Genomic DNA, 24,265 nt, shown 5'->3' with positions numbered 1-24,265 from the left:
ACCGACGTTGCCACAACCCCAACACAGTTGCAGCGGCTGACCGAGTGAGCAAGCGACAAGGCAACAATGACCACTTTGAGCAGCTCTTGGAGAAGCCATGCAGCAACCACAGCTACCCCGTCAAGCACAAGCTTAAGGATTGTGAGCTTCTCAAGCAGATGCTGCGTCAGCCTAGCAAGCGCAAGGTTGGGGCCCTGGCAAGGAGGCACCCAAGGATTAAGGGGCGCCGCCCAAAGACGGGAACACCTTCCCTGACCTGGACGGCTGCCTCATGATCCTTGGAAGTCCTAAGGACGACTACACCAAGCGCCAGCACAAGGTCTGCCTATGGGAGGTATGCGCCGCCAAGAGCTCTGTTCCCAAATTTCTCCGTTGGTCGAGCACTTCGATCACAATTGATCGGGGTGACCACCCTCCCAATGTTCCCCGACCAGGGAGCTATGCTCTCCTTGTTGACCCCATCGTCGGCAACAAGCGCCTGACCAAGGTGGTGCTTTCCTATTTGGTTCTCCATGTTCCAATTAATGCAATGATCTTAAATATCACCATAAAAGTATTCCAGAACATGAGTAAACCAGTGTAGCATGATTTTCAGGTTATCCAACCAAAGTCTAGTAAAAGCAAGTAGCGTAGCTACAACATAAGTATAACAACCCAGGATTAATCAAGGAAGTTCAAAAGAAACTAGGCACATCCTTAGTTTGGGATCCATCATATTATAGGCACATGCATGCATATAAAGTAAATGTGTGTATTTAGAAAGTTACTAGGACTAGAATATAATCAAGGACCACTTGCCTTCGTAAAAGAACTGCTGCTGCTCGGGAACATCTTCAAAACTTTGCTCTAGAGGACCCTCGAACTGCGCACCGTCTATCGTAACACACAAGTACCTACAAACAAACAAATACAATAAATAATAAATAATACACCAAACAATATAAACAGAGCAAAACAACGTTATAAAGCTATTGTATATGTTGCAAGGGTCGCGTGAGCACGAGAATCGATGAAAAGGGAGTTAAAATAGAGAAGTTATGTCTAAAACATGATTCCAGGGGCTTATTTGTAGAAGATTTAAAACTAGAAGGGCTCTAGGCAAAGAAACCGAGGGCTAGAACATAATTAAACCCTAGATCTAGGGTTTAGATTGCAAACCAGAGAGGCTAGGGGCAGCGGGTTCTATTTTAGAAAAGGATAGGGGCTTAAACAGAAGAAAAAGGATCTATTCGTGAGTAGTTTTGAGCTGCCGTGGACTGCGGGTTGATATCTATAGAACTCAGCACCTAAAGCGCAAAATAACCTAGGGTTGACTGGTATCGGGTTATTTGACTCCGGTCTAGATGTAATCTAGACCATCAGATCTGGATCTAACGGCTGCGAAACGGCTGGCGCTGCGGGGCAGCAGCGCTGGATGCTGGCGGCGGGATTCTGCGGCTGCGGGCGGTGGCGGCTCATCGGAGATCCGCGTAAATGCGACTCCGGTCGCAGATTCAACTCGGGTTTGGCCTCAGAGAAAGAGAGCGAGGAGGGGAATGCTTCTATGGGGTTAAGACGAAGCGCTGGTGGCGGGGGAAGGCTGGCGATGGCAAGGTGCGGTGGTGAAGCTCCGGCGAGCAATCGTGCACATGGAAGGACGGGAAACAGAGGGGAAAAGGGCCGGCGAGGATCCTCACCCCAAGGCGGAGCTCCGTCGGCAACTTGCGGCAGCAGCGGAGCGGTGAGGCGGCGGCTATGACGGCAACCAAAACGCGGCGGCAATGGCTGCAGCGGCCAGGGCTTCAAGGGCGAGAGGTGGCGGCCGCGGGTTTGACGGGTTCTAGGGCACGAGCGGCATTTTATAGGGAGGCCGTAGGCGCCTTGGTGTGACGCACGGCGGGGGGGGGGGGGTGCCGCGCTGCGGCCGGACTCGGGCTCGAGCCCGAATCTGGCTCGAGGTCGGGGACAACCCTGATGGGTGGGTCTCGGCTGTCAACGAAAGAAGAGGGAGGGGAGAGAGAGCAGCTGGCGCACACGGGCCGTTGGGCCGGGGTGGGCGCGAGCAGGCCACACACGGTGGAGGGAGAGGAGGGAAAGAAGGCCAGCTGGGCTGGGCCGCAAGGAGAGAAAAAGAAAAGAGGAGAAGAAAAAGAGGATGGGCTGGGCCCAAAGAGAAATAGAGGGAGAAAAAGAATTGCATTCAAATGCATTTGAATTTGAATTTGAAATTTAAATTCAAATGGAAGATAAACAATAAAACAATGCAATGCGGCATGAAATGCACAAAACCTATATTTCCTTATATTTCTTTTTATAGTTAAGTAAATTACTATTAATTTATGGTAAATGCTCTAAAATCTAGATAACGGAATAAAAACCTTATGGGTCCTAAAAGAAATCTAGAAAAATTTATTTAGGTTTCTAATTTGAAAATTAGGGTGTTACAATGAAAAGGGTCACTGGAAGAGAAACTGCAAGGTGTACTTGGCTTCCTTGAAGAAACGTGGAAGTAAGAGTACTTCCACATCAGGTACCCTTACTATTTATGTTATAGATATTTTGATTGCTAATTCTTTTGTCAATTCTTGGGTATTTGATACCAGATCGGTTGCTCACATTTGCAATTTGATGCAGGGGCTGACAAGAAGTAGAAGTGTGGCAAGAGGAGAAGTTGATTTCCGCATGGTCAATAATGCAAGAGTTGCTGCGTTGAGCGTCGGGACGATGCAACTCTACCTCCCGTCAGGATTTATTATGGAGTTGAATAATTGTTATTTTGTTCCTAGTTTGAGTCAAAACATTATATCTCCTTCATGTTTGATGATGGATGGTTATTCATTTGCAAGTGAAAACAATCGTTGTGTGATCTCTAAGAGTGATATGTTTGTGGCTTCTTTGCCTATTAAGAATGGGTTGTTTGTTTTAAATTTTAATGATTCACCTATCTATAATGTAAGTGCTAAAAGGCTTTGGCCTAATAATTTGAGTCCTACCTATATGTGGCATTGTCATTTGGGTCATATAAGTGAGAAGCACATGAAGAAGCTCCATTCGAATGTGCTTTTAACTTCGTTTGATTTTGAATCATACGAGACATGCGAAGCTTGTTTGCTAGGCAAGATGACCAAGACACTATTCATAGGTTTTCTAGAGAGAGCATCGGACTTGCTGGAACTCATACATACTGATGTGTGCAGACCAATGAGCACGACGGCTTGAGGAGGATTCCTATACTTCATAACTTTCGCTGATGATTTGAGTAGATATGGCTGTCTATTTGATGAAGCATAAGTCTGAAACCTTTGAAAAGTTACAGGAATTTCAGAATGAGGTTGGAAATCAATGTGGCAAGAAAATTAAGGCCTTGCAATCTGATCGAGGAGGCGAGTATTTGAGTCATGAGTTTAGCAATCATCTGAAGAGTTGCGGAATTGTTCCACAACTCACGCCGCCTGGAACACCTCAGAGAAATGGTGTGTCCAAGCGATGTAATCGAACTTTGTTGGACATGGTTTTGGGGTTAGAGAAAAGGTGTTGAAAGTTTCAGCATGGAACAATCAAAGAAAGGATTCTTGCCTATGTCACACGGAATACATCTCAGCAAGACTTAGTGTCCTTCGATGACTGATGAGCTGGATCGCATGAGCAAGGTTCCATACGCTTCAGCAATTGGATCTATCATGTACGTGATGATAAGTACACGCCCAAATGTCTCATATGCTCTATGTGCTACGAGCAGGTACCAGTTTGATCCAGGTGAGAGTCATTGGACAGTGGTGAAAAACATTCTTAAGTACTTCAGAAGGACTAAAGATGTGTTCCTAGTGTATGGAGGTGAGGAGGAGCTCACTGTAACGGGTTACACTGATGCTAGCTTCCAAACCGACAAAGATGATTCAAAGTCGCAATCAGGATTTGTGTTCACACTGAATGGTGGTGCTGCAAGTTGGAAAAGTTCCAAGCAGGACACCATGGCTGATTCTACAACGGAAGCCGAGTACATTGTAGCTGCAGCTTCGGAAGCTGCAAAGGAAGGTGTTTAGGATGAGGAAGTTCCTCATTGAGCTTGGTGTGTTTCCAAATGCGTCCAGCCCATTGAACCTCTACTGTGACAACAATGGGGCAATAGCGCAGGCTAAGGAGCCAAGGAATTACCAGAAAAATAAACATATACTGTGGAAGTTTCACCTCATACGAGAGTTTGCCAGACGGGGTGAGATCAAGATATGCAAGATACACACGGATTTGAATGTTGATGATCCTTTGACAAAGCCACTTCCACAGCCCAAGCATGAAGCGCACACAAGAGCTATGGGTATTAGATATCTTCTAGATTAGACTGTAGTGCAAGTGGGAGACTGTTAGAAATATGCCCTAGAGGTAATCATAGAGATGATCATATTTTGCTGTATCCATGATGTATTATGTGTTCATTGAATATCCATGAAAGGCAACTTGTATTGATTGGAAATTATGTGAATTGTTTATGAGACTCTTTACTTGTATGGTTATTCTAAAGTTGTTCCAACTCGGAGTTCATGTATGGACACAGATGAATATTAGACTAGCACATGTATTAGTTGATGACTGTGTTTCAAAAGTCATAGATATGGAGATGTCAAACTAATAATGTGGGTGCATGTATGACATGAGGCTGGATCGACCCAACTCGAGAAATAGTGATTTCTTATTACACAATGTGTACGCTATGTCCTTAGACCTGAGATTGTTGCATGTACTCAAGATGTGAACTGACTTACTTAGGAGCCATCAAATGCTACTCCGTAACGGGTAGTCATAAAGGTGGTTCTCGGGTTTGTCCAGAAGCACGCTGTGAGATATAGTCAGTCAAGATGGGATTTGCCCCTCTCTGCTTGAGAGAGATATCTACGGACCCCTTGAGTGATCGGATCAAGAAATGCATGGCCGTGCTAGGATTAAGTGTTAACCAAGGATTCCGGATCACGACATCGAGAAAGAGAGGTCAGCTTGGAGCTAGACCAAATATCATGAGGCAAAGGTAATAGCATGTATATGAGATTGTGATGGCTCGTCTGTGTGATATTCAGGTACTTAGGATTAAACTACACTAGATTCTATTATAAAGTGTGCATGTTTAATCTTGTGCATGTGTGCTAAAATTTAAATGCTAAGGGAAAAGGATATTTTTATATAATTCTGAAAAAATTTAGGTCCTTTAGTGTTAAATGGGTGAAAATGGGAGGTAAAATCAAAATATATAAAGGTTGTTTTGCAAAAGTCAAGAACTTACTTTTAAACCGCAAATAGAGGTGAAACTACCCAAAGGATGCAAGTGTAGTGTAGATTTTAAATAGGATTTAATTAAAGTTTAAAACTTAGCCAAGTTTTAAAGTATATTAAAATCCTTAGCTCTTTTGCAACTGAACCTTAAAGCAAAGTTGTAGATCTTGTTGAACTCTACACTTTTGCTTTTGGGCACATTTTCATTTGAGTTATGGTTTGAAAGTTAACTCAGCTTTACAGTGGAGCCCTTGTATTTTTGGAGAATCACAGAATAGCCCCTATCTTAAACCTCCAGCTCCCCCTCCTCTGCTCTGCTCGCGCCCATGAACCCCGCCGCCTTCACCGGCCATTTGCCGCGCAACTGCAGCCCCGCGCCGCTCTCCTCTGCACCAAGTGCCTCCCCAGCGCCCGCGCCGCCGTTCCCCACCCCGCGCTGGCCCTATCCTCGCCCCTCCACGTCGCGCCGCCGCCGCCCGAGCTGCCACGTACCCCACCGGTCGCCAGCAGCTGCTCCCGCGTGACCGTGCCTTCTTCTGGACTCCGAGCACGTCCTGGAGCTCCTCGTGAACGTGCTCTTGCACTTGCACACACCCATTTTGCTCACCTCTCTCTTTCCCGAGCTCTCCACCTCGCCGGACCTCCGCCGCAGCTCCTGCTCGCCGTCGACAGCCGCCGCTGCCGCATCCCATCTCCGATCCAATGCTCCAGTAGCACCACAGTAACCCACTGAAGCTCACAAGCCTGCCCAATTTCGTTCTCCCGCGCTAGATCACCCGGACCATAGCGCCGGTGAGCTCGAGCTCCCGCCGCCGCTCGGCCTCGCCGTCGTCCCGGCGATCAACTGCCTCCTAGCCCCGGCCAAGCACACCATCAGCACCACATCATCCCGGGAAAGCTTTCTAGCTACTTCTCCGCTGCTCTCCTGCCCTCCGGCCACCGGAACAACGTCGACATCCCTCGGAGCTCCGCCGCCCGCCCTATTCGCCGTCGATACGCCGCCTCGGTCCCTCTCTTCCCCAACACCGGCCACCCCCGTGACCGCCGTGAGCTCCTGAACCTTTCCCCTCACTTCCGCCTCGTCGCCGGTGAGCCCCCTCGCCGGAATTTGATCGGCACCGATCGGTTTTCCTGTGTAGCCCGGCCAGGGACCCAATTGCAAAGATTCGAAACTTTCCAAGGGCCTATCTGTAGGAAATCAGTACCCCCTATTCAAATCAGCCAACTTGTAAAATTCATAGGAAATTGTAGAAAAATCCAAAAATTGCCAAACCAGTTTTGTTGTACCCCTGAAATCTAGTTCTACAACTTCTGTTAGTAGAGTTCAGTTTGAAACCAAATATTTTTAGAGTTATTTTAAATTTTATCAAAAGGGTATCTTGAGTATAACTTTTGCATGTTAACTTTATTTCTTGTGAATCTTGGTGAGTAGCTTGATTAGTGTATAAGTGATCTTGTGTGAAACATTCACCTATAGTACTGAACCCTAGTTTGAATTAGTTTAAACTTATGCAAATCATGCTAGAAATAGTCTAAATTTATTCAAGCATGTTACTAAGGTTTTCATGCTTAGATCTTTTTACCATGTGATGTTCTGCAATAGAGTAGTCAATAGTAAATATTTTGGAAATTTAAAACACAGTTTTGCTTAAGGTTTGCATTTAAACTTGAAATTTGAACTTAATTCAAACACTTTAGTTTCTATTTTCAAAAAATTATGAAAAATTCACAGTATGCTCATCCACTAGAAGATAGCTTACCCACAAAAATTCAAGGCTAAAACCTTTGTGGATTTTAAAATAAAAATCAAACTTGTTAACTTAATTCTATTAAATCAAGTAATTTGATATTGAATTAAAGTATACTTAGTGGATTTGAATTCAAATCTCCTATTTTATGAAGTTGTATTTATCAATTGGTTGGATTGCAACTTTATCGTGAAATAAAATACTTAACTCGAGAACCACCTAATTTAAATTATTGCATATCATGTAGAGTCAGCAACACTTGACGACGGAGACTACGAGCTAGTCCCGGAAACCGAGCAAAGGATTTCTAAAGATCCTGTGAACGTCGTCGAGACTTTAACTGAAGCCCCGAACCAAAGTTCGGAAATCCTTGACATCACTGACCATAGCCCCGCTCAAGAAGGCAAGCCTCGGTGCATAACCCAGTATTTCAAATGTGACATCCAGGTACTTAGAAAACCATGACACTAGGTTTTGATACTGTATATGTATGCTTATTTGTATGCTTGCTATGGAGTATGTGGGTAGTACAAAAGGCTAGGGGTATATCTGTAATTTCTATAAAATACAGGCTCTTAAGTGTTACTTGAGTTAAATAGAAGGTAGCACTAGAACCTAGGAGAAAAATCATGCTAAGTGTTTAAGTTTTATCTTTGTAGAGAGAAAAGTGAAAAAGGGAGGTTAAATCCTAAAAATAATGGGTTTGTGGTGGAAAGGTAGGGATCTATGTGTAATTAGAATAAAAACTATAGGGCTTTTATGTAAGGTAAATGCTGTATAAAAGTAACTTGTGTGTTTACTTGAGGACTAATGTGTAAGAATGCAAGTCATCATGACCTTCCATAAACTTTTGCAAATGTATTCAAAATTTGATCAAATTCACCTTGGTAAAGACCAAGGTAATTCAAATTCTACCTTTTTGCAAAACCTATTTTATAAAGCTGTAAACTTTGAGCTTTTGAACTTGAGCCCTAAAGCATTTTTGTAGAGTCTGAAAAACTCTACAACTTTGATTTTGGGCACTTTTTCACTTGAGCTTTAAATCAACGGGAATTTTTGCTTTACAGAGAAGCCCTTGGGTCTTTCAATTTTTACACTTGGGTCCTTAACTGTTTTTCCATCTCATCTTCTCCCCTGAGCCCCTTCTGCTCCCCTGCTCTGCTCTACCGCCGCCACAGTTCCTCCCCCAGCCGCCGCCGTGCAGTGCGCCAGCGCCGCCTCCACCTCCTGCTCGCCCTCTCCACGCGTCGCTTGGCTCTTCTTCCTAGTTCTGCTCTTTCCCTTGCTGTCCGTTCCTTGCTTCTCCACGTCGACAGACACCCCCGCATAGCCGCCACGCACCTCCGACGAGCTCCCGTCGCCGCCCTTCAATTCTTCTTCAATTGCTTGTGCCCAGGGCTGTGTGACGACATCTACTATCCATCCTTTCCCTTCCCAGGCCATCCTCGCTTCTACTCTCACCGGAATTTGGCGTTCTATTTCGGTTCCAAGCGCCGCCACTGACCGGCTCCGGTGGGCAGCCTCCTCTCGACCCCGTGGGTCTTTTCTGGGTGGTTTGGGGGGACAAGGGCGGGTGATAGATCATGGCAAGGGTAGAGTAGCGCCTGCTCCAAGGTCTGGATGGCCGGAATGCGCCCTCCCGCCATGGCTGAGCCGCGGCCATGGGGCGCCGCCGTCGAGCCGTGAACTCCGGCCGTCTCGAGGCATGGCTAGGGTTGTGGCTCGCTCAGGGAGCGTTGGTGATGCTCCCTGGCCGCCCAATTAGGAGCCCCGCGGCCCTGGCATCGCCGGCCACCGTGGCTGAGCCATGTCTGCCGCCGGCCGTGGTGTGCCGGGTCCGCTGAGGGATTAGGGAAGGGAGGTGGAGTGAGGATGCCCTGTGCGGGTCTGCGTGCATGAGACGCCGTGTTGCCGAGCCCTGTCCTGGACGGGATCGCCGGTGGGGGCAGGCCACCGCGGCTGTCTCGGCGTTCGGCCGGTAGCCGTGAGCAGAAGAAGGGGGGAAAGGGGGAAGAAGCTGGAGGCCCCACCTGTAAGAGAAAACAGAGAAGGAGGGATAGATGTGCAAGGAAAAGAGAGTTCCGAGGGGGGTTTCTGCAAAAGGCTTTTAGTAGATTGCTTTTCTTTAGCTGAAACATGTTTATTTCCGTATAAATTGTAGAAAAATGCAAAAATTGCAAAACTAGTTTCTCTGAAGACTAGATTTCAAACCCTACGAATTTTACTAATAGAGCTTAGTGTGAAACTAAATACTTTTAGATCTTTTTCAAATCCAAAGTTGAAAGGTGTTTTTGTGTATAACTTTTGCACCTTAACTTTATTACTTAAGATTTTTGGTAGGTAATTGCCTTGAGTCTTATGTGATTTTATGTTAAGGTCTTACACTTAACTTTGTTTGATAATATAAGTTCTTTTAACTATGGACATTTCAAATTTAAAAATGTTTTAAGGTTAGTTAAGTATACTCTTTAAACCTAATTGGTTAAGATCTTTTTACCTTACTATAATGTGTTGAGGATTAGTGTATAATTAGAGTTCCAAAATTTTATGATCATGACTCAGTTATAAATAGTAATTCACGTCTAAACCTCTATGTTTCATGAACTCTTGTATGTTGACTTGATTGGCTTGCAACTTAGTTGTAACATAAGATCTTATATATAAATTTCGTCTCATTTATTTTATTGCATCTCATATAGAATCAACGACGCTTGACGATGGAGATTACGAGTTGGTCTTAGGACAAGACCAAGGGTTTTCTGAAGATCCAACCCAAGCCGTCGAGGAACTAATTGAAGCTCCGAACCAAAGTTCGGAAGCCTCTGACACTCCTGCCCCTAATCCCACTCCAGAAGGCAAGCCCCGATGCATATCCCAGTATTTCAAATTAGCACCATTTCACTTATGTATTCTATATCTTGCATTATGTCTAGGAGTTGCAATGACACCCTAGTTGCATGATATTTTAGGGAACCAATGTATTGTACCCGAGTCCTCATCGCTTAGATGCTCTGCTAAATAGGACCGGTAAAAGTCGAGTGATTTCCTGTCACTCGCGCGATATAGGAGTTGCTTGTTTACGATTCTGCAACCACTATAAGGATAATGGACAGGGTCACATGCTACATCATGACCTGGAAGTTTGCCCTGTCTATTTTTATAAAAGTTTTAAGGTCGAAATGTGTGGTAGTGGTGGCTAAGCATTTGAAAGTACTAGCCACATGCTGTGAAATATGGTAAAGCGGTAAGCCTAGTAACCAATCGGCCCGGCAAGTGGACATACCTTCCACCACTCGATTAATTTGGTTTTTCTCACGCACCAACCTGTGGGAGTAGGTTCTGCGTGGCAGACAGGAATACGGGTTTTGTAGTCACGCTACAGACATATGTCCTGCACAATTGGTGTGCGTACGGTCCTGCAAGTCGCTTGTGGTGGCCTGTTCCACGACCCGGAATGAAAGGCAAACGGTTGAATCTCGATTCAGGAATCGTCCGCCTCTCACGATGATTGAGACTGCTTATCCCTTTTACCACATAGAGTAAAAAGTGTAACTGTTGATGGAATAATCTTGATAGATGTTAATCTATATCTTGCTTGTTTAGTATAGGTGCTTACCTAGAATGGCTAATCAAGCTAGAACCTGAAAGTTAAAACTTGGAAGTAGATTATACTCTTAGTTGCTTTTCCGCTGAAAATAACCCAGAAACCTTGCAATACCTTCATGAGTCTAGTTATCGGCTAAAGTATACCCAAACTCGGGGAAATCTTGCTGAGTATTAGAGTACTCAGCCTTGCTAGTATCTATTTCTGGTATAACCTTCAAGAACCCCACGGACAACCCTGTGTGGCCAACGTCCGTTCCTTTTGGCTGGTCCGTGGAGTGGGACCCGTCCCCGGCTGGCAGCGACCCTCCGGAGTGACACCAGGCCTTAGGCTAAGCATGGTGTCCACCTTTGCGACGTGTGTAGTCGCGTAAACTTTTCTTTCCGCTGTGAGTTTGGACAAGCTGTTCCGCTTGTTAGTTTGAACACTGTTTGTATAAGTCTACTTAAGTTTGAAACTGGTTTGTTATAATATTTAAATGACTGTAAATTAAAAGTTGATGAGCTATTCTGTGATTGTAAACTCGCCTTCGTGCGAGGTAAACTTGCTTCGGTCCTGTTGAACCGTGGTTGTATCGGGCGGAGACCCGACAGACCAATGGATTATTCCGTTTGAAGTGCGTGGAGTTAATGCCAGCTATATAGCAATCATTAGCACACTTGAGCCGGAATAATTCAGGCGGTTCTGCCATAGCTGGTATTAGAGCTGTAGGTTTACTCTTACATCTGGAAAAGCTCTTAAAAAGTGTTTTAGGATCAAAATTTGCCAACAAATGAGTTTATAAAGTACGTTGGATCCGTTAAGGTTGATGCCTAGAACGTAAAGCCCTAGGGACTTATATGGGAAGTATCAGGTGGCTATTAGTATCTATATGTATAGATAGTTCTGACTTGCAGCACTACTTTCTGTCAAAATTTAAATTCCTGTACAATTCAACTTTACATTCTGTTACGACACCTACGATTGTGAGGTAAGAAGGTAAGGATCCTCAGCTAACTGGGGAGTTAGCCTTCCCGTCCGTGATGCCAACCGAACGCTGTTTCTCAAGCAGTGGCTTACTTGAGATGCTGCCAATATACCAACTTAGGTTGATTATATTGGGAGTATATGGTTCGGCGCAGGGTATGGCGATCGTTGTTCATACCCCAGCATTTTGCGGTACCCCCGTGAATACGTTGTTTCGATAACGTATGCTAACGTTGTCTGTACGGCGGTAATTGTACAGATACTGTTTCTATAATGAACAGTACTATTTGGAAACGCTTTCATGTCGTGCTGCCATGAAAGGTTCATGATATATATATATGTGTTCTTCTGCAGGTACACTAACCACAATTACGAGGTTAGGACGCATAGGATTTACCGATTAGTTATATAGTGAGAGACGTATGGGTATGCCACCGGAATTAATTACGTAAGTCCGAACATATTCGGCAGTTGTTTGGGTTGTGAGGATGAATAGTACATGCATGCATAACCTGTTGTCAACAAAAGAGTGTACTGCATGTTGATGTTACTAAGGATGAATGATGTGTTGTTTGTCTTTGGAATGGGTTAATAGAGTTCTGATGGTAGTTTTAAGTGGGGTATCTTAAAGTATCTTAGGCTTTCATCTGATTTACAGTCCTTGCCATTATCAGATTTGATTATCCCGTTCTATTTATCTTGTACTCTCTCGACAAGGTAAAAAGTCTCACCATATGCATTCTTGTTGCAGATGGCAGCCCCTTCTGATGTATTTTGGGATCCGGAAGGGCATCTTCATACCAATGCCCTTCATTGGGAAGGTTTCCCTCGTTTACTTTGGGAATCCTTACAGTCTTTCCACTATACGGAACCTCCCCAATATGATGCTGTTGAGCATTTGGAGGAAGGAGTTCACAGAGCCCACGTCAGGATGACCATTCCTCAGCATCCTTTTCGTTCGCAATGGCAGCCCATTGAAATCAGCATGATGGGCTATCGAATTGTGGATACTATTGAAGGGGCAGCACTAGAAGCTATTTATGCCTTCTGTAATCAACATCCCGGGGAAGTCGCAGGACAACCCATTGGTTTGTTTGCTACAACAGATCCTAGTGAGTCCGAATGGAATCTCAGGGTAATTCCTGAGGGTCACAGATTGGAAGGTTCACCGGAAGAAGCACTTCGGGGGATGATGCATTTCACGAATGTGCAGTATCATTACCAGTCGTTGCTACATCGTGAGATGGGCCAATTGATAAATGCTGCACGAAGTCTCCATAGGGAAGCTACTAGACATATCACCCAAGTGGATCAACTTCGAGCTTTGGTGATTGAGAAAGATGGAATCATTGCTACCCAAAACGAGACTATTCATCACAGGGAAGATCAAATCAATGAAAGTGATGCGACGATCACCCAACGCAACACAATCATTGAATTTCTTCAAGAACAGATTCATGATCTTATCCTCGAAGTGGATGATGCCAACGCACACATAAATGAGCTTCAACAGCAGCCTATGCCTCCTGCAGTACCGGCACCTGAAGGAGAAGAGGAAGATCCCGAGGAAATAGAAGGAGTTGTCGGGTTTTATCCGGCTGCCCACCGAGGGGTATCCCCAAGGTGGTAGGTTTTGGGTTGGGATGCGCCGAGATCAGGAACTCGAAGGTGCAGACAACACAAGATTTAGACAGGTTCAGACCACAATATGCGTAATGCCCTACGTCCTGTATGATGGTTTGTATTGCCTTGGTGTTGATCTGGTGATCTTGTGTTTTGAGAGGGGTCCCTGCCCGCCCTTATATATCCGGGGGGACAGGGTTACATGAATCCTAGCCTGATACTAGCTTAGGAATCGTACTCAAGTACAACTCGAGTAGTTTCCTTCTGTATCGACTAGTTCTACTCCGCATGCGAGTAGAACACAACATAAATGAGGTACAGGACATGTCCTATCCCCTAGTCCAATACGAACTCCTTAATGTACACAGCCCCGTGGCCCCGGGTCTGACAAGCCCCCGAGCTCTTCGTAGCTGAGTGCTGCAGGCTCTTCGAGTACTTCTGAAGTAGTCTTCGACCTCTTTCGCAACTCTGTGTTGAAATCTTTCTTCGAGTACTCCTTTGGCTGCATCGAAGCTATGAGGTGCTCATGCCTCGAATTCCTTCTTTTATATGGGGTGCAATGAATAATCGCACTCCATATGGAGTAGCCCCCGAGCCTTAGGTTGAATCAAAGAATCAGGCTGAGGGTCAAATTAGTCTTGAGTCTTCTTTTCTTCTTATCCTTCGAGTACTTTCAAAAAATAAGTAGTCGATGCCACGTGTCTCACAGCCCCCGAGCCTTGAGTCCAAATCTTTTGGAAAAAAGGATCCCAAAGGTCGTGGCAAAAAAGAGTTCCTTTTGAAAAATAAAGTCTAAGAAGAGGCAATTTAGCAAAAGATTAGACTCGAAACCCGAAAAACCTCTTTTTTCGGGAAAACTAACCCAGAAAAAATGGTAAATCGAGTAACGGCCCAAAAAATCTGCTAAAAAACTGCCTGTATCCAATTAATCCTATTGCACGACGCTTCATCTTTCACACAGTAAACCACTGCCTGAACGCTGGTTATTTAACCCCGCAGTCAGTTAGGGTTTTTCCTGTGCCTTCAGATCTGACGCTGCCACCAGAAAAACAAAATCCCAATTAGAGTCTGACTTGTCCGACCATCACCCTCTCGCCGCCCTGCGTAGTCGAAAAAACTTCGAGTCCACCACCGTAGCCCCCGAGCATTGTGCGAACAACTCGTGGCGGAAAAGGGGTGGAAATGGCGCCGAAGAAGATCAACCAAAAAGACTTGAAGGAAGCGCAGGCGGCGACCAGCGAATGGTCAATTAGTAAGTGCTCTCGCCAAAATCTTGCGAGTTTAGTACTGGGAGGTCTACTTCAAGAGAGGGATCTCATTAATTGGCGCCTTCCTTTTCGTGATCCCTTCCCCATGGAAAGCGTTGATGAGATTGTTTCTTTCCGCTCTTTTTCTGAACGGGGATTCGCCCTCCCCACTTGCTCGTTCTTCCGCGGTCTTCTCTACTTCTATGGGATTGAGCTGCAACACCTCAATCCCAACTCGATCTGCCATATCTCCATCTTCATCCACTTTTGTGAAGCCTTCCTCGGAATTGAGCCCCATTGGGCGCTTTTCCGCTATCTTTTCCGCATGAAGCCCCAACCCACCTCAAAAAATCCTTCTACAATTGGGGGTGCTGGGATCCAGCTTAGGCAACACGCTAGTGACAAATACATTTCTTACAAATTTCCTTCCAATGTCCCTGGGTGGAAACACCAATGGTTCTACATTACGAACCATGCCCCCCAACTCCCTGTGCGGTCCGGCAGGCCTCCTGTTCAACGCAGCGAGTGGACATTGGAGCCCAGTGAAGCCGAAATGGACCAAGTAAAAGAGCTGCTTGAGTTGATTGCCGCACACAAAGAGATGGGGGTAACCGGGGCGTCTGTGATGCTATCATTCTTTAAACGTCGAATTCAACCCATCCAACAGCGCCATACCTTAGGGTTCGAGTACATGGGTACTGAAGACCCATCCCGTATGTGCGCAGAAGAGCTTGGAGATGATGCTGCGCTTGTTCGCGTCAGGCGAATTCTACTAGATGTGGATGCTGTCCCGTATGTTCCAGCAGGGTTTACAGCCCAGAATCGACCACCAGCAGTAAGTGTTCGACTTTCTCGACTTCTTCCCTTGATCTGAAGAGTTGATACTAACTGATTGTCGATTTGTCTTAATACAGGAAACATCAGCATTATATCGGAGTTACCCGCCACACCCCGATCTGCCCCGGCCTTACCATACGCTGCCCAGTGCCGCCAAAGCACAGAAAGAACAAGTTGGCAGCGAATCAGCTACGGGCAGCCGGGCGGCTGGGGAGAGGGTGCAAGCCGACGACTCCTCCGGATCATCCGTGGACTGGTCGGACGACGCACCTCTCATTCCCCGGCGACGTCGGGATATGAGGAAACGCAAAGCTAGCGCCACTGACCTTGCCGGGTAAGTGTGTGTCGAAACATGAAAACTGTCGAGTTGTTTTGCTAAATACTGATGATAACCCTGTCTTGCAGCCCCTCGTCTTCTTTGCTCGGCTCCCAGCGCCAAAAGGTAGCGGAAGTGCCCCCCAGCAGAAAAGGTGCACCAGAAGCCGAGCCCATAGAGGGCGAGAGGGCCGATCCATCGCCTTCTGTCGCAGGCGATGTGACAATTGCCGTGGCAGGCACAATGTCGGGGCAGCTCACGCCCTCGACCGAAACAGCGCCGCCGCCGGCAATAGGTGTCACAGACATCGCCGTGCCCGAGCTGCCAGCCTCCTCGTCCTGTACACCAACTCCTCCAGCCACGAGTACCGTGATAATGAAACCGTTGAAGCTGGTATGGAGGAAGCCGATAATGACGCGATCCCAGATGTAAGTAATGCCTTGGACCTTGCCCTTAGCCATGTGTAAAGATCACAGTAAAAATGTTGTGCTTTTGTCGTAAGCAGATCAACAGCTGCGGTGACGCCAGAACTCGAGTTGGCGCCACCGGCCCCCGAGCTGTTGCCTGGGCTACCCGACACGCAGGAGCCAGCAGGGAGGGCAGATGTAATCATGCTTGATTCGCCACTACCCGAGCTCCAGCACACAGAAGCCGAAGCCCCCGGCAATGAGCAAGTCGAAGCTACCACCGCCATTCCCGCCGACGGTGCAGGTAAATGATCCCACTGCCTTGTGCCACAATCATTGCTACTTTAACACTTGTCCTTTGCAGGGACCTCGCAGCCGTCAACTTTGGAGGGTGCGGGTGCTTCTTGCGAGGTACCCGAGTTGCGGACCCCTGTAGGGGAAAACGCCAATATGCTCCAAGAGGTTCACCTCCCAGGGGATGATCTGAGCCATCTGCGCCAAATGATCAAGGCGATCGACTCATTTGCTCTGGTGAGTATTGACTGGACCACTAGTAACTGTAATCGATATCCTCTGACGCCCAAAAACATGTAGGACATGAACCAGAAGACTTCAACGAAGCTGGAAGAGTCCACCAGGCGTATCGATGAGCTGCTGCAGGAGCGAGCCGGCTTCGAGCGGAACATCATCGAGCTCCAAGGCCGACTCAAGGAACAGCGGAAAGCCCATCAAGGTATGTTGAACTCAATTCTCGGAGTCATACCCGTAGTCGATAACTTCATGATCTGAAACCTGCTTATCATCGCAGAACTTAAGCAGCTATTAAATTATAAGGAGGAATTGCTTACTGATTTGAAGAACATGCTATATCGCCGCGTAGATGAAGTCGAAGGTCTGCGGAAGGTGATGGCCGACACAGAGAAGCAACTAGTCGACTGCCTCCAGCAGATCAAGACTTTGGGCGAAGAAAAAGAGCAGCGCCAGAAGGAACTCGATGATTTGAAGGTGGCAGCTCAAGAACTCGTAGAGATGGTGGATCCCCAGGAAGACGGTGCGGAAGATGGGCAACCACTACTTGATCGTCTTCGTGGGGTGCCACAAAAGATCCTTAATTTCGTTACCGAGGCTGCCACATCTTACGTGGGCCATGCCCTAGGCCTTGTAAAGTCCTTCTGGCCAAAGGCTCGGCTAGAAGTACTCGCGGAGGGTGCAGCTGCAGATTGTTCTGATGAAAACTTCCGCGAGTATTTGCTAGAGGTCCGGCCTGTAGCTGAAAAAATTGTAGGAAACATGGTCCAGGATTGAACCGTTAGTACTTAAGACTTTTGTAATATAAGAAACCACCTTTGTTGCTTTGTAGCCTTATGTGCAGACTAAAAGCCCCATCTGCTTTGAAGCATAGGCATGCTACCTCTAAGTGCAGCGACTCAGAGAGTAGTCGATTTAGCCCTTCGCGAGAGCTCATCGGGTGAGCTAGATAGGATCCTGCCAAAAAGGATCTACTCGGACCCGGAACGCGCAGTCTGTGGTGCGATGACTAGGATGCTCATAGCAAACAGTTGAAAACTACCCTTAGGTGTAAGCACCGCAGGAGTAGCCAAACGAGTTAGATAGAACCCGAACCAGACGGGCCTAACCAGTTTGAAAGAAACACGATTAGCATCGCAACGACCCGTGTGCCGCTGGCAAGTAGTCGATTTTATAAAATTGAGGCGTGGCCAACAGCCGCCACCGTTGTATTCAAGAATTTACATTTCGGGTTGTGTGGCACAAAGCCGCCAAATTGACCCAGAAAAGTAAAACTTGCCATTGACGCATACAGAAATTGGACACGGGTCTGCTTAAGGGTAGAACCGTCGCAGGTGCTGGATGTTCCACGAGTTGGGTACATCCTGACCATCGGGGTGCCGAAGTTGATAAGATCCCGGTCTTGTAACCCTCTTGACGATGAACGGTCCTTCCCATCTTGAGTTAAGCTTGTGCAAACCCGACTCATCCTGAACGCGACGAAGGACGAGGTCGCCAATGCTAAATGACCTTTCCTTAATGTTGCGGTCATGATATCGCCGGATTCCCTCTAGGTAACGGGCTGACTGAACGAGAGCAGAGCAGCGAGCCTCTTCAACAGAGTCCAACTCCAGCTGTCGTGCTTCGTCCGCCTCGCCTTCTTTATACATCTCAACCCTTGGGGATTTCCACATGATATCTGCTAGAAGAATCGCCTCGGAGCCGTAGACAAGGAAGAACGGGGTCTGCCCTGTGGCCTTGGAAGGTTGAGTCCTGAGCCCCCAGATGACATGTGGCAACTCGTGAATCCACTTCCCGCCCTTCTTGCTGTTGGCATCGTAGAGTCTCTTCTTGAGACCATCAATGATCAAGCCATTTGCCCGCTCGACTTGCCCGTTTGCCCTTGGGTGTGCCACCGAAACGTACTTGACCTCGATGGACGAGTTTTCACAGAATTCCCAGAATTGGTTGGCCGTGAAATTTGAACCCAAATCAGTGATAATAGTGTTGGGGAAGCCGAAACGATGTAAGATGTCGGAGATGAAGTCGACCACCCTGTCTGGAGTAAGCTTGGCGATCGGCTTGAACTCGATCCACTTGGTGAACTTATCAATAGCCACCAGAATGTGAGTAAAACCTCCTGGCGCCGTTGTGAAGGGCCCAATCATGTCGAGGCTCCAGCAAGCGAACGGCCAGGAAGGTGGTATGGTGATGAGGGTGTGGGCCGGGACATGAGTTTGCTTACCGAAGAACTGGCAGTTCTGACATCGACGTACCAGATCTTCGGCGTCGGACACGGCGGTAGGCCACCAGAAACCGGCTCTGTATGCTTTGCCAACCAGTGACCTTGAGGCGGCATGGTTACCACACACGCCCTCGTGTATTTCTCGCAATATGTCCAGACCATCTTCTGTTGTGACGCATTTCATGAGTACTCCGGATCGTGCGCCCCGCCGATAAAGTTTGTCTTCGACTAGGACAAACCCCTTGCTCCGTCGCATAAGGCGGGCGGCAGCAGCTCTTTTGGGGTCCATCCCGGTCGGTAAGACGAGATCTCGGATGAAGTCGATGAAAGGTCCTCTCCAGTCCTCACCGACCAGCAGCACCTCCCGTTCTGGTTGTACGGAGCCAGTGGTTGTGGAAACCGGTGGTGAAGGGCTGATGGACGGATGCGTCAGCTCCTGAACAAATACCCCTGCCGGGACTTGAGCTCCGGTTGATCCCAGCTTGGATAAGGCATCGGCAGCCACATTGTGTTCCCGCAGCACATGATGAACCTCTATGCCAGAAAATTTGTTTTCTAGCTTGAGGACCTCTTGCACATAGGCTTCCATGGTCTCCTTGTTGCAGTCCCACTCCTTGTTGACTTGCTGAACGACCAAAAGTGAATCGCCATATACGAGTAGCCGCTTGATCCCTAGTGATATCGCCAAACGAAGCCCGTGAAGCAAGGCTTCACACTCGGCTTCATTATTGGATACCTCCCAGAGAATTTGGAGGACGTACTTGAGTTGTTCGCCTCGTGGGGAAATGAATAAAACTCCGGCGCCGCCGCCATCGAGCTTGAGGGAACCATCGAAATACATGGTCCAATGTTCTGGCTTGTCAACCGGTCTTGGAACTTGATTCTCCCTCCACTCTGCCATGAAGTCGACTAGAGCTTGGGACTTGATTGCAGTGCGTGGCTTGAAGTCGATCGACAAAGCCCCCAGTTCTACTGCCCACTTTGAAATACGCCCCGTGGCGTCCTGGTTATGTAGGATATCCGCCAGCGGGTAATCCGTGATAACGGTGATCTGGTACTCATCGAAGTAGTGACGTAATTTCCTTGAGGTAATCAATATGCCATAGAGAAGCTTCTGGACCGCCGGGTACCGCTCCTTAGACTCCGAGAGTACCTCACTGACGAAGTACACAGGCCTCTGCACGCCAAAAGCATGGCCTTCCTCAGAACGTTCGACAACAATGGCACTACTGATAACGTGGGTAGTTGCCGCAATGTAAAGTAAAAGGGTCTCACCCGGTATTGGAGCCGTGAGGATTGGGGGCGACTGTAGGTGTTGCTTGAGATCCTGCAGAGCCTGCTCGGCTTCCTTTGTCCAATGAAACTTGTCCTGGCGTTTTAAGAGTTTGAAAAAAGGTAATCCTCTCTCCCCGAGCCGGGAGATGAATCTGTTGAGAGCTGCCATGCACCCTGTAAGTTTCTGTACATCTTTGATTGTGGCAGGTGCCTCCATATCAGTGATGGCGGTAATCTTTTCAGGGTTGGCCTCAATGCTCCGGTTACTGACTATGAACCCGAGCAGTTTTCCTGACGGAACACCAAAAACGCACTTAGTCGGATTAAGCTTCCATCGGTACTTCCTTAGGCTGGCGAAAGTTTCCTCCAGATCCGCGATGAGGCCCTCGGGACTTCGAGTTTTCACAACCACGTCGTCCACGTAGGCCTCCACGTTCCGGTGTAGCTGATCAGCAAAGCACATCTGAATTGCCCGCTGATAGGTGGCGCCAGCGTTCTTCAACCCGAAAGACATCGTCTTGTAGGCATAAGTCCCAAACGGGGTGATGAACGCGGTCTTGATCTGGTCTTCTTCCTTGAGAGTGATCTGGTGGTAACCTGAGTAACAATCAAGGAAACATAACAATACGCAACCTGCGGTTGAGTCGACTACCTGATCGATGCGAGGGAGCCCAAAGTGATCCTTTGGGCAATGCTTGTTGAGATCGGTATAGTCGACACACATTCTCCATTCTTTGTTCTTTTTTAATACAAGGACGGGGTTAGCTACCCACTCTGGGTGGATTACTTCTTTAATGAATCCAGCCGCGAGGAGTTTAGCTATTTCCCTTTTGATAGCCTCCCGTTTATCGGGGGCGAAACGACGAAGTCGTTGCTTCTTTGGTACAGCCTGTGGGTACACATTAAGACTATGCTCGATCAGCTCCTTGGGCACCCCTGGCATATCCGATGGCTTCCATGTGAATATGTCTCGGTTAGCCCGCAGGAAACTGACGAGCGCGAGTTCCTATTTGTCACCCAAGCCCGCGCCGATGATGGCTGTCTTAGATGAATCGCCTTCTTGGAGCTGGATCGTCTTGAGAGCCACCTCGCCCGTCGACTTGACGCCCGAATTACTCGCCTTCTTTGTCGGGATGTCCAGCTCGGCTTGAGAGAGTTGCTGTGCGGCCGCGAGTACTTCAGCGGGAGCATCTGGCACGCGAGAAGTCGATGCATACTGGATGGCTTCTTGGTTACAATCATAGGACTTCTTCAAGTCGCCTCGGAGCGTGAGCACACCGTTACGTCCTGGCATCTTGAGAAGCAAGTAGACATAATGTGGCACCGCCATGAACTTGGCGAGCGCCGGCCTCCCCAGTATGGCGTGGTAGGAAGATTCGAAGCTGGCCACCTCAAACTTGATGAACTCGGTATGATAATTCTCCCTCGTCCCGAAAGTGACTGGAAGAACAACTGTCCCAAGCGGATGCGCGGCATTGCCAGGAACAATACCATAAAAGGGAGCTTTGCTCGGGGTAAGCTTGTTGGTAAGGTCCAGACCCATCTTCTTCAACGTGCTGGCGAAGATAAGATTGAGTCCACTCCCACCATCGATAAGAACCCGAGTAAGCTTGACTTCTGCGACCACGGGATCCAACACCAGTGGGAACTTCCCAGGCTCGGAAAAGCTGGTCCATTGGTCGTCACGGGAAAATGATATGGGGACCTCCGACCATCGGAGCGGTCGTGGCACCGCCGGTTCGACTGATAGAATTTCTCGTAGCAGTAGCTTTTGTTCCCGCCTGGAGCAAAAATCTTCGTCACCGCCAAAGATGACATTGACGGTTTTGGAGGCATCCTGGAACTTGGGCGTCTCCGATTTATCCTCCTGTTCCTCGTCTTCGGGCTCTTTGCCCGTCGACTTGTTTTTCTTGCCGTTTCCAGGGGAGCCGAAGGTACGCTTGAGCTGAAAGCAGTCGATCGCTGCGTGTTTAGAGTTGACACACCACGGGCACTTCTTCTGCAGAAGCTTTTCAAACTGCTCCTGCGTGGTCGACTTCTTGCCACGCGAAGGACGTTCCACAGCCGCGATGAGGTCGTCTGGCTTGCGTTTTCGGGATGAACCCGAAAAGTCCTGCTGGCCTTTGCCAGCCCGGTTGTCGTTGTTGCGCTTCTGGTTGAGGTCGGTGCGTCTTGGGAACCTCTCGCGCATCTTTTCTTCTTGTTCGGACCAGTCGTGCATCATGTTGCATAATCCTGCAACTGTTTTCGGCCTGTTACGCCCAAAATCACGATATATACCTGGGTCCGTGAGGCCGTTGTAAAAACAGTCGATGATGTCCTCCTCCGAGATGTTGGCGATGGTTGCCCGTACATCAAAGAAACGACGGGTGTAGGATCGGAGGAGTTCATTACGCTCCTGCTTGCACTGGGCAAGGTCATGCCGTGTGCCTGCTCGAGTTATCGCCCCCTGGAAGTTGTCGATGAAAACCTTCTTAAGCCCTTCCCAGGAGTCGATGGAATCGTTGGGGAGGCTTTCCAGCCAAGTCAACGGTGCTGGCTCCAAAGCCATCGGAAAGTAGACGACTTTGGTAGTGTTGGAGCCGCCAGCCACCTCAACAGCAGTGGAATAACAGCGGAGCCATTGTTGGGGAGCCTGCTTGCCGTCATACTTGGTAATGCCAATTGGCTTGAAACCCTCCGGGTACTTGTAGTTGTTGAATCTCGCAGTGAACGCGGGGAAACGATCGCTGCAGTCAGCATCGTCTCGCTCGACTACCTCGCGCTCCCGTCGCCTCGAGTCAAGGACTGACCGGGCATCGCGCCCCTCATTGATCTTCTGACGAAGATCAGGTTGGTGACGTGGAGGATTGGGCTGCCTCGGGTTGTTTGCCGGAGGTGGCTGTCGCCTCCCACCGGTGATCTGGCTTCCACCCACGCCTTCATTGTTGTTGCTGCGTTGGGGTCTCGGGCGATGACCCGTTGTTCGACTTGGGGCCTGGCTTCGGCTGTCTCCGACGTGTTCGTCCCTGACGAGCGATGCCGGAGCCTGCTGGTCCAACTGGACCCACGCCCGTTGGGCGTAGATGAGTGCTTGCCGGACGTTGGGGTCGTTGCTTCGCTCGAGTAGTGCTGTTACCCGAGCAATGTTGGCCACAGGAGTCCTGAAACCACGTTCATCTGCCGCGGCGAATTCGGCGTCGTTGGCGCGCCTTCTGCGAACCGCACGAGCTCTGTTCCTTGCACGTCGCGCGTCGCGATCGGCGTCGTTCTCGTTCTCGGCTTCTGCGGTGTCTTCATCTTCCGATATGCCGTCAAGTGCGCCAATGGGGATGAGGGCGTCGTCGTCCCCTTCTTCCGCCATCAGGACTTGGCGAGCTGCGAGTTCTTCGGAAGGGGCTTCGACTAGCTCAGTCGAGCCCTCGGATATGGCAGCCAACGCCCTGCCCTCCTGAAAAGGCAGAGGCTCCAGATGGGCTACCAATCGGTCTTTATGTCCGAGTGGGTCGGACAAGTTCATCCCCCCCCATGAACAATTCGTCCTTCGGAGGTGGTGGTGATCATCAGCCCGCAAGCGGCCAGGTGATCCTCGGCCTCCCGACATGCGGTGGCCTCGGAGCCTCCAGCCTGGAGCAAAGAGTCCAAGTCCTCTTCCAACGTGGAAAGAGGAATAGTAGAGACAGACGCTGCCTCGGTTTCCCTGGCAGAGTCAGAAAACGGCAACTCGTCGAGATTATCGACAAAGTCGTCGAGCCTTGCGGCAAGTGTTTTTGGCTTGAAGATGTCGTCGGCGACGTGCCGACGGAAACCGCCTGCGCCGTTGGCAATGCAGACCCACGAGCCAAAAACAAAGGTCGTGCCCTCGAGGAGCACGGGACTGGGGAACTTGAAAACTGCCATCGAGTTCTCCAGCGGATCTCTGATGCGCTCCCCTACCTGGCGCGCCAGCTGTCGGGTTTTATCCGGCTGCCCACCGAGGGGTATCCCCAAGGTGGTAGGTTTTGGGTTGGGATGCGCCGAGATCAGGAACTCGAAGGTGCAGACAACACAAGATTTAGACAGGTTCAGGCCGCAATATGCGTAATGCCCTACGTCCTGTATGATGGTTTGTATTGCCTTGGTGTTGATCTGGTGATCTTGTGTTTTGAGAGGGGTCCCTGCCTGCCCTTATATATCCGGGGGGACAGGGTTACATGAATCCTAGCCTGATACTAGCTTAGGAATCGTACTCAAGTACAACTCGAGTAGTTTCCTTCTGTATCGACTAGTT

This window comes from Panicum hallii, chromosome 7 (genome assembly GCF_002211085.1).
Source record: "Panicum hallii strain FIL2 chromosome 7, PHallii_v3.1, whole genome shotgun sequence".
NCBI classification, from domain to species: Eukaryota; Viridiplantae; Streptophyta; class Magnoliopsida; order Poales; family Poaceae; genus Panicum; species Panicum hallii.
The sequence above is the reverse complement of the archived record's forward strand: the minus strand, read 5'-3'. Positions refer to the sequence as shown.